This window comes from Hylobates moloch, unplaced genomic scaffold (genome assembly GCF_009828535.3).
Source record: "Hylobates moloch isolate HMO894 unplaced genomic scaffold, HMol_V3 SCAFFOLD_1, whole genome shotgun sequence".
Taxonomy (NCBI): domain Eukaryota; kingdom Metazoa; phylum Chordata; class Mammalia; order Primates; family Hylobatidae; genus Hylobates; species Hylobates moloch.
In genome coordinates this window covers 223,374,323-223,383,964 of record NW_026652276.1, presented here as the reverse complement: position 1 = coordinate 223,383,964, position 9,642 = coordinate 223,374,323, and the positions used below count along the sequence as shown (strand labels likewise).

The window sequence follows — 9,642 nt, the reverse complement described above, 5'->3', positions numbered from 1 at the left end:
CCATCATCACACTCTGTAGTATCTGTAAACATTCTTCAAATCCTACAGTGTCTGGTCATTTCTGCCCAAGATATCTTTGGTAATTTAATTTCAGATATCTGTCTGTTTGGAGATGGCTGCAAGAACAAACCCAACCAGAGACTTCCTTTTCTTAGGCAGGAAGTGGGTGCTGGCAGCTGGGAGGGAGGCAGCTCTGTGAGGGATTTTGCACAGGCTGGAGGTGTCTTTGCAAGGCTGTGGCTTCACTGCTGGCACAGAAGTACATGGCTGAGTCCTCCAGCTTTGCGGACCGGATCTTCAGAGTGAAATTTGATCCATCAGACCTTTCAACTGAGAACTGTTCATCGAATATTTCAGACTTCTCTGAGACTTTATTACTATAAAAGGAAACCAGAAACTCGAATTTCTGCCCCAAGATTTGTCTGTACCAATAGAAGTAAAAGTGATTAGAGATGGGGACACAGCGCAAGATCACTTCCTGTCCCATCTGTGTGACCTGATGGCTGGGAGTCTGGGTGACTTCACGTTCTGTGAGTCCTGTGAGAAAAGAAGAAGATTAAGAGAATGGTTTAGAATTTTCTTAGGTAAGTTCAAAGCAAGAATTTCCTGGAGTCTAAGCATCGACCTGTTTTCAAGAGATTTTAAATCAGTTGACGGGGCAGAGTCACACTCAGGCAAAAGAAAACCCACACTCTAAATATGTGCATAGGATGTAACATTGCCACATGGATGAATTAGCAGGTGCTATGATGTTCTGAAGCTTCTGTCGGGGCTCGTGCAGGACTGAGAGGCCAGTCATTTATCCGAACAGTGCTGGAAACTATAGACTCAGCAAGGTAACCCTGAGTACAAAGTCTGGCTCAGAAATTCCAGGGGGGTCTTGTTCTCTTATTATCTGCTGTGAGTAACAGTTCAGGTGCAACAGACTCCACGGCTGATAATGGATGCCAAGAAAACTTGGTATTAGGGTTAAAGAGATAGAAGGAAAAAGAATCAAGTGTAAATGTTTTAAATCCTGAGTGGAAGAGAGAAGCCAACAAGAAGTTGAAACTCTGCACATGCCCCAGGGAGAGTGAACTAGAGAACAGTGATCCAAACCCCATGGGGAACTACTGTCCTCAGGGTCAGGCAGTGATAGAGCCACCTGAGGAGGGGATTGGGTATTCTTCAGTTTTTCAAAAAAAAAAAAGAAAGAAAAAGAAAAAGAAAATGACCTGCCAGGCCTGGTGGCTCACGCCTGTAATCACAGCACTTTGGGAGCCCTAGGGGGGCAAATCGTAGAAGTTAAGAGATTGAGACCAACCTGGCCAACATGCTGAAACCACATCTCTACTAAAAATACAAAAATTAGCCAGTCGTGGTGCTGGGCGCCTGTAGTTCCAGCTCCATGGGAGGCTGAGGCAGGAGAATTGCTTGAAACTGGGAGGTGGAGGTGGCAGTGAGCCAAGATCGCGCCACTGCACTCCAGCCTGGCGACAGAGTGAGACTCTGTCGAAAGAAAGAAAGAAAGAAAGAAAGAAAGAAAGAAAGAAAGAAAGAAAGAAAGAAAGAAAGAAAGAAAGAAAGAAAGACGGAAGGAAAGGAAAGGAAAGGAAGGAAGGAAGGAAGGATGGGAAAGAAGGAAAGAAAGAAAGAAAGAAAGAGAGAGAAAGGGAGGGAGGGAAGGAAGGAAGGAAGGAAAGGAAGAAAGAAAGAAAGAAGGAAAGAAAGAAAGAAAGAAAGAAAGAAAGAAAGAAAGAAAGAAAGAGAAAAAAGAAAAGAAAAGAAAAGGTCTGACCATATTTGGAGCTGAGATGAGGGCTGAGATGGAGGGTCCAACTTGAGTCAAAAGAAAAGTCAAAAAACGGTGCATACTGGAAGGTAGATTGGTGTGGCCAGAGTGTTAAATACTTCACACAACATTTCCCAGAGGCACAGGCCAACTGAAAGATACTTGGAATAACTTAAACTTGACAGCATCAGTCCTACATTCAAGTTCAGGCACACTCTCGTTGAAGACAAAGTCAGGCCACAGGCTGCAGGTGTCTGGGCAATTTAGCATTGCCACATCTAATAAATGACAGTATTATGGTCTGAGATGTCTGCTGAGGTCCTACGGAATGCTGAACCAAGTGTTGAGTCTCAGCTGGATGCGTTGCCCCCACGGCTTTCTGACTAGACCCAGGAGGTTTGTGCACAGGGAGGCGGTGACTCTGCAGGGCTGTGTCTTGGCTGCTGGTGCAGAGATACAGAGCTGAGTCTTCTTGCTGCAGTGTGACCACATGAAGGTATAAGCGAGAGCTGTCAGGGCATTCAGGTGTAAAGTGATTAGGCATAGTCTTGTTTTCAATGAGTTCCTTACAGTTATAGTAAAACATGAACTCCAGCGATTTCTTAGCTTTCTGTCTGTACCAATACATACAATCATGCCCCAGATGCTCACATTTCATCATCCTTTTACTCCCCATTGCTGTGACCAGGTATTTTGGTGTCTGGGTAATTCCAGTATCCATGGAGCCTGTGCAAATAAGAAGCCAAATTCAGACTAAGCCTAGGACAGAGTCTTCTGAGGTAGTTCCATGAAAAAAGCAAAAAATTTAAGGACAGAAATGTCCCACCTGTGCCCAGGATTCACCTGAGGCAATGGACCACACCACAGTGGAGCCTTCAGCCCGTGGCAGGGTCAGCCGGGGCACAGGCAGGGGGACGCTCTGTGTCCTGGTCGTCTGGGTGTGCTTCCCTGGCCCTGGGACAGGGGCTGCTTGGGAAGTCTCTGCTCCTGTTGGTGTCACTGTTAGTGTCTACAGCTCACACTTCCTCTTTCTCTTCCAAGCTTGGCACTGGCACCTCAAGAGGTGGGTTTAGACTAGCTTCTCAGGGCCAGGTGTGCGGGGCGGGTTCTTTAGACAGTTGCTTTTTTCTTAGCAGCTGCCTGCCCTCCCCACAACGAATGACTGGGTCTCCCCTTCCTCTTTCTATTTATGGCTCCTCTCCTCCCTAACACACAGACCCCTTCCCTTTGGGCGGATACCTTCCCAATGCCTGTCTTGGACCCAGGATGAGTGCACTCCGGCTCTCCTCCCTCATCTTGGTGAACTCCAGGAGGCCACCTCGCCTGGCTCAGTGGAGCCCTTCCCTGGAGCCAGCAGTGCATATTTTAAGACACAGTAATGTAATGCCAACTAGGGAGGGAACACCCTTCAGTGGGTGCTGGGGGAGACATGAGAGGAATAATCTGCGGCCCCTACCCCCAGGGAGCATCTCACCTACTTAAGATGCAGGACCTGAACACAGACTAGAATAAAACGAGGCCCTAAGGGCGTGAGCCAGAGGGACTGCAGAGACGCAGGTCCAGGTGGAATGGACTTCAGTGTCTTCAGCTTGTCCACACATGGTCTCTCAACTACAACAAGGAGCAAACCCTGATGCCAGAGCATTTGATTCCTTCCTTAGTTCTTTCCTCCCTCCTGCCTCTCTTTTCCTCCGTCCACATGACTCAGGAATTTCACTAAAGTCGCAGCTCCTCCTGGAGGTGAAAGAGGCACATTGCCCTCATCTCAGCCATCTGCCCTCAGTCCTTCTGATACAGCATTGGGAGAGTAGAACACAAAGGGATTCCGCAGGGGAATGCACAAAACGAGAAGGCATTTGAAATGCTGAAGTAAAGATTTAGCAACTCTAACTACCACCTACTGGTGAAACGCCTTCGACAACCTCCATATACACACTTAAAATATCAAAAATATAGTATCCAATAAGTATTTATGGAACACATAACTATATGTCAGGCACTGTTTGAGGACCAGGAATAGAATAGTGAATAAAACCAACTCTCATGGGCACATGGGCCATTTTAATTTGTTCAAAAAGCTTTTGTGAATAATTTTCTCATTCTCAAAGTGCTTCAGGGATCACAGGAGCTATAAGACATGTTTGACGTGGGCTGGGCACGGTGGCTCACGCCTGTATTCCTAGCACTCTGGGAGGCCGAGGTGGGCGGATCATGAGGTCAGGAGTTTCAGACCAGCCTAGCCAATATGGTGAAACCTCGTCTCCACTAAAAATACAAAAAAAATAGCCAGGGGTGGCGGCGTGAGCCTGAAGTTCCAGCTACTCAGAAGGCAGAGGCAGGAGAATCGCTTGAACTCGGGAGGCGGAGGTTGCAGTGAGCCAAGATCGTGCCACTGCACTCCAGCCTGGATGACAGAGTAAGACTCCATCTCAAAAAAAAAAAAAAAGACATGTTTGACATGTTTACAGATAACATCTAATTTGGAAAGTTTTACAGGGTATGCTTTAGGAGGGTTAAAGTAATTGGTGTTCAGGTGCCTAAATCATTTCATCTACTGACCTTCTTATTGCCTCAATCTTGAAATCTGGATGTGGGGAGACACTGAAATAATTTTCTTCAACTCTCTACCCAGCTCTGAAACAATGTAAGCCAAGCAGGGTAGACTTCACTAGGCTGCTGTGCCAGAAGCTTACAAGGTTCATGGACCCTATCAAAATACTTTACAGAGTGCAGGTGCTTAATGCATATTTGCTTAATTGCTCAATGAATAGATGGATGGAATGGAAAACAGTAAAAACCATATGTAAAAGGTAGGTCTAAGCACTTAAAAATTGTGTTTCTAAAGTGCGATGGTTGGCATTGGCATATTTGTATCTGTAAATCTACAGAAATCAGGTCATAGTCTCAGTATGTAAGGCTGGAATGTAACTGATAAAAATAATTTTTATTTCAAAGGTTTTATTTATGAATAATAATCTTTCAATGTTGATGAAGCATTGTCCAAAGGAGATATGGAAATAGAGGGATTGTTAATTCTTAAATTCTCCTTCCTGTCAGGGTCCCCATCATTCTTTGAGCATTTCCTTACTTTATGGCACAAGGGGTTCTAGGCTTTTCCTGCCTGTCTTGGTATCTACCATATGTCCAGAAAATCCTGGTTCCTTCTGGTGGACAGTGGTATTTAGAAAACAGAATATGGACACTAGATTTTTTGGGGTGCTTTTGGGGTGAACTACTCTTAGGCATCACAGTGGACAGAGCTGTACATACACATGTATATTCACAGTACACGTATATTTACAGGTATCTTTAATTTCTCTTTAGACATATTGAGAAGCGATGAGTTCACACTAGTTCCAATCCAATATTGTAAGGTTTATTCTTGTGTTCTAGTGTTCTCTCTTTCCATATTTGCAACTCCCTTATCCAATGCTAAGAAACATGGTTCTGTTATTTTTATAGATTTACGTATTTGATTAGTCCTTTTACATGTAACTAAATGTATGCTACGGCTGCCACCACCACTCCCTCGTAAATGGCTCCTCTCTCTGTTCAAGTTCTGACTTCCTGTGCCAGGGAGATCACCCAGGAGAGTTGAAACTCTCCTCACCTCAGTCCAGTTTCTGACACACCACAGGAGGGATGCCTTGCCCCACGCGGTGCCCTTTGCAATCTGCTGAGGCTTCCACAATCTGCAGGAGGCTGCTTTCCACACCCCATTTGGACTCCACTCCACTTTTGGGGAGACGCTTTCCACATGCTGCATGGTCTCTATCGCCTTCTAACAGGCCTCCCTTCTATGCAGATACAAAGAAGTGCACGTTAGTCCTCTGTATTTCATGTCACTGTGTGTTTATTCTATAACTTGAGACACCTGACATGGGCAATGAGCAGCGAAGGCCTCAAGACCTTTTAGGAAGATCTTGTTAGTGTACAGGGTGATGGTTGCAGCTAATGAGTTTGTTTGTAGTTGATTTGTCTGGGCTTCTCTGAGCCCTCTGTAGTTCTATTATTCTTCACCTTGTTCTCCAGGGAGGAATGCCAATTTCATGGTTCTAAACGGCCTAGGTTTTTTCTTCCATATTAACACATGTTTATGTGAGTACTTGTCTCGCTTACTGGATTGTTTCTTCCTAAGGTCACAGGCTGTATCTTAATCACTTTCTTTTTTCTTCTCCCCAATGCAACCCCCTTCCTCACCTGCCAGCATTTACAGAGCACCTTAAAGGTGCAACAGCAGCTGCTCCTGATAGCCGACCACGTGCCTCTTACCATTCTCTCCCTTAAAAGTGGGAGCTGGGTGTCACCTTCCAATACTTTCAGGTGCACAGACATTCTAATCACCTCTCATTCATCTTGCTAGGACCAAAAGCTTGAGAACCACATCCAGATGTTTCATTCTCAGCATTTGAAGGCCTGCCTGAAGTCTAACTTCCTCAAGGACTGAGCCTATGCTCTGTTCTGGTTACTGAACACCCACTGACCACTAATATATAGAAGGACCCTGATTGCAATGGGTACCATGTGAAAGGGGGAAATAAATCCATACAAATAAGGATTTTCACCTTTGTTTTCAGTGTGTGAATATTCTATATGGTGTGACTGAGCCAATATTGAGAAGAAATAACTTTTTAAAATCACTATATGATATTTGACTGATCATCAAATAATCGGGCACAAACTATTCTCATCAGCATTCAAAGACTATGTAGAAAACCAATCATCAGTTGGGGATTGATGCAATTAGAGAAGGTTTTTTGAAGGAGAGGACTTTAAGCCAGATCTTAGGGCAATCTGCTTAATCCTGTTCCAACTATTTTTTTTTCTCTAAGAAACTATTTCTGCTGAATTGTCTACAAAGAAGCCAGCATTAGCTTTGACTACTACTACCTGGCATGCTATTTCCCAGTAATGGGGAGATACTTTTTTTATTTCCTTTCATAATTTGTAAATGCTACCTAAAGAGAAAAATGTATATTTGCTGGGCTGGAGTTTTCACTTATCTGACTCATCTTTAACTATTTTAGAACCTACAATCTTCTTTTGGCGTTGTTGACTACTTACCTTCTTACTATATCTCTCCTGATCCTATGTCCCCAAGCTATAAGACCGAGAGCAAAAGATTCAAAGCTCTAATGGGATGATTTTCCAGCTCGACAGAAGGAAGAATTTTCCAGAAGGTACTGTGGTTTCCTGTCCAGAATAGAGGCTGGATGACTGTTGGTGAAGATGTTTTGGACAAGGCTTAAGTGCCCAATGGGGCAAAGAAGAACTTAAGCATCTACTCTATGCCAGAGACAGTGTCATAAACTGGAAATTTTAACACACAATATTTTCTTCAGAAGCTCATAATCTAGTTGAAGAGACAAGGAAATCAAAGCCTGCAACAAATTTCAAAAGTTATAATAGCAACATGCACAGTGTTTTAAAATGGCACCGATGAGAAATAGAACTGATTAGCATCTAACAAATTGGGGCATTATGGCAGTAGAGTTAGGGGAGATCATAGGTTAATGTCAGAGATTAATTATAGATAGAGATGATACTTCAGGTAAATTTAATGGATGACTAGAAGTTCACCAGCAAAGAAGGCAAGTAACCTCATTCATTCATTCAGCAGTTATTCACTGAGCAATTACTATGTACATACTGACTTTGAGGCATAATAGTGAGCAAATCAGACATTATTTATGCCCTCAGGAATTTTAAACAACCTGGAAAAAATAGACGTTAAGCAGATATTTATATAAGTAATACGTGACTGGAAGTAAATGTAATGAAAGTAAAGCCCCAGAAAGTTCAGGAAGGCCTGATTTTAGCTGGAGAATGCAGGTGGAGTTCAGAGTTCTCCATGGTTAGAGTTGAAGAATGATGGGAGTTAACCAGGTAAGGTGTGTGTGAAAGGCACAGAGGTTTAAAACAGCATACGGTGTCTAAGAACGTGAACTTTGGTGCTGGAATTTAAACTTATCGTGATGTCAATGCGGAGCCACCAAAGCATTTTAAGCAGGAAAATGTAATGATTCATGTGCATTTTAGAAACATTACTCTGATGTGGAGAGTGAGTTGAAGGAGAATAAAGCCACAAACAAGGAAGTGGTTTTAGCACGATTTCAATAATTCAGGAGAGAAAATGTGCTACTGAACCAAGTCATAGGTGGTTGACTTGAAAGGAAAATCAAGGATCTTCAAAGAAAAGTCAAGGATCTTTAAAACAGGTAATATCGTCAAGACTTTGAATACAGGTAGTGAGCAAGGTGGATAAAGAATTTAAGGGTGGGCCAGGTGTGGTAGCTCATGCCTGTAATCCCAGCACTTTGGAAGCGCAGTGTGGGCGGATCACCTGAGGTCAGGAGTTCGAGACCAGCCTGACCAACATGACGAAATCCCATGTCTACTAAAAATACAAAAATAACCTGGCATGCTGGCACATGCCTGTAATCCAAGTTACTTGGGAGGCTGAGGCAGGAGAATCGCTTGAACCCAGGAGGAGGAGGTTGCAGTGGGCCGAGATCACACCATTTGCACTCCAGCCTGGGTGATAAGAGTGAACCTCCGTCAAAAAAAAAAAAAAAAAAAAGTTAAGGGTGACTTCTGTGTTTCAAGTTTGGCTAACCATATGTGTGTAGCTTCATCGCACTGACAGAAAATAGAGAAAGAGAAAGCTATGATGAATTCAGCACTAGACTAGCTGAACCTAGGTATGGGAGCAGATATGTTCAGTAGAAGTTGGATCTGAGAAAAGCTCAGGTGAGAGTTGGTATTTGAAGGACTGATTATGAATGATAAGAAATTAGATTATAAAACGGCCAAGAGAGGTAATGTGTACAGTGAGAGAAGAATTTATCCATTGGTTTTATTGAAAGTATTTCATTCTTCAAGTAACGCAGCTCTGTTTAACAGTGCTCTTTGTGTCATCACAGTAAAACTTTATTAAATCAAGAAAGTCAAGAGTAGTCCATAACCAGATGGAATCTGTAAATCCCATACTTCCCTCTGAAGGCATGTTTATGAATAACCTCAGCAACAATATTTGCCATACTTGAGAAATGAAGAATCCTCCTGATGAATGGCCAGATGTCTCCTATCATACTCTTGCTGTTTCTCAGAGCTCTTGGAATATCCATAAAGCTGGTTGGTTCAGGGCGTGTAAAGGGGACTATTACCTCATTTTTCTTCATCACTGAGTGAATTCAGAGAGCCACCATGAAGAACATTATCTTGTCATGTTCCTGGAATTGCTGATAAGTGCTTTTCTTCCTTTAATACTGTAGAAAGAGAGAGTGATGGAGACTGAACTTTCAGCCTCTATGGTCTCCTGTGTAGGTCAGAAACTCAACAGAAAATTTGTGGATTTCCATTCCTCCTATAACAGCATGGAGAAATAGAAACCCCACCCCCCCATGCAAAATTCTTGCATGCAACATGCAAGAGCAAACTTAACTCCTCACCCACCCTCCAGTTCTGATGATCACATGAGACTTTGCTATACAACTAGAGTGAATATGCAATTTATTGACCAAATAGGGACATTTTTGAGAAAGAAAAGTGGTGCAATTTGTAACTGTACCAGGACAGCATGCATAAATAATAATTCCTAGCTCACTAGTTGAGTTTAAAGATTAGATAAGATAATACATAAAGTAAGTTTAGACCACTATCCTCAGCAAACTAACACAGGAACAGAAAACCAAATACCACATGTTCTCACTTGTAACTGGGAACTGAATGATGAGAACACATGGACACAGGCAGGGAAACAACACACACTGGCGCCTGTTGGGAGGATGGGGTGGGGAGAAGGAGAACATTAGGAAAAATAGCTAATGCATGCTGGGCTTAATACCTAGGTGGTGGGTTGACCTATGTAA

The 9,642-nt window shown here is 43.2% G+C and overlaps 1 long non-coding RNA gene across 1 annotated transcript; it reads right to left on the bottom strand.

Moving 5' to 3' along the window:
- Positions 1–410: 410 nt before the first annotated feature.
- On the bottom strand, positions 411–9,044 carry LOC131383023 (uncharacterized). The gene is made up of 3 exons (XR_009212703.1): positions 8,938–9,044; positions 2,423–2,497; positions 411–537 (listed from the first exon to the last, which is right to left on the bottom strand). It is a non-coding gene; the product is annotated as an uncharacterized LOC131383023 (long non-coding RNA).
- Positions 9,045–9,642: the final 598 nt, after the last annotated feature.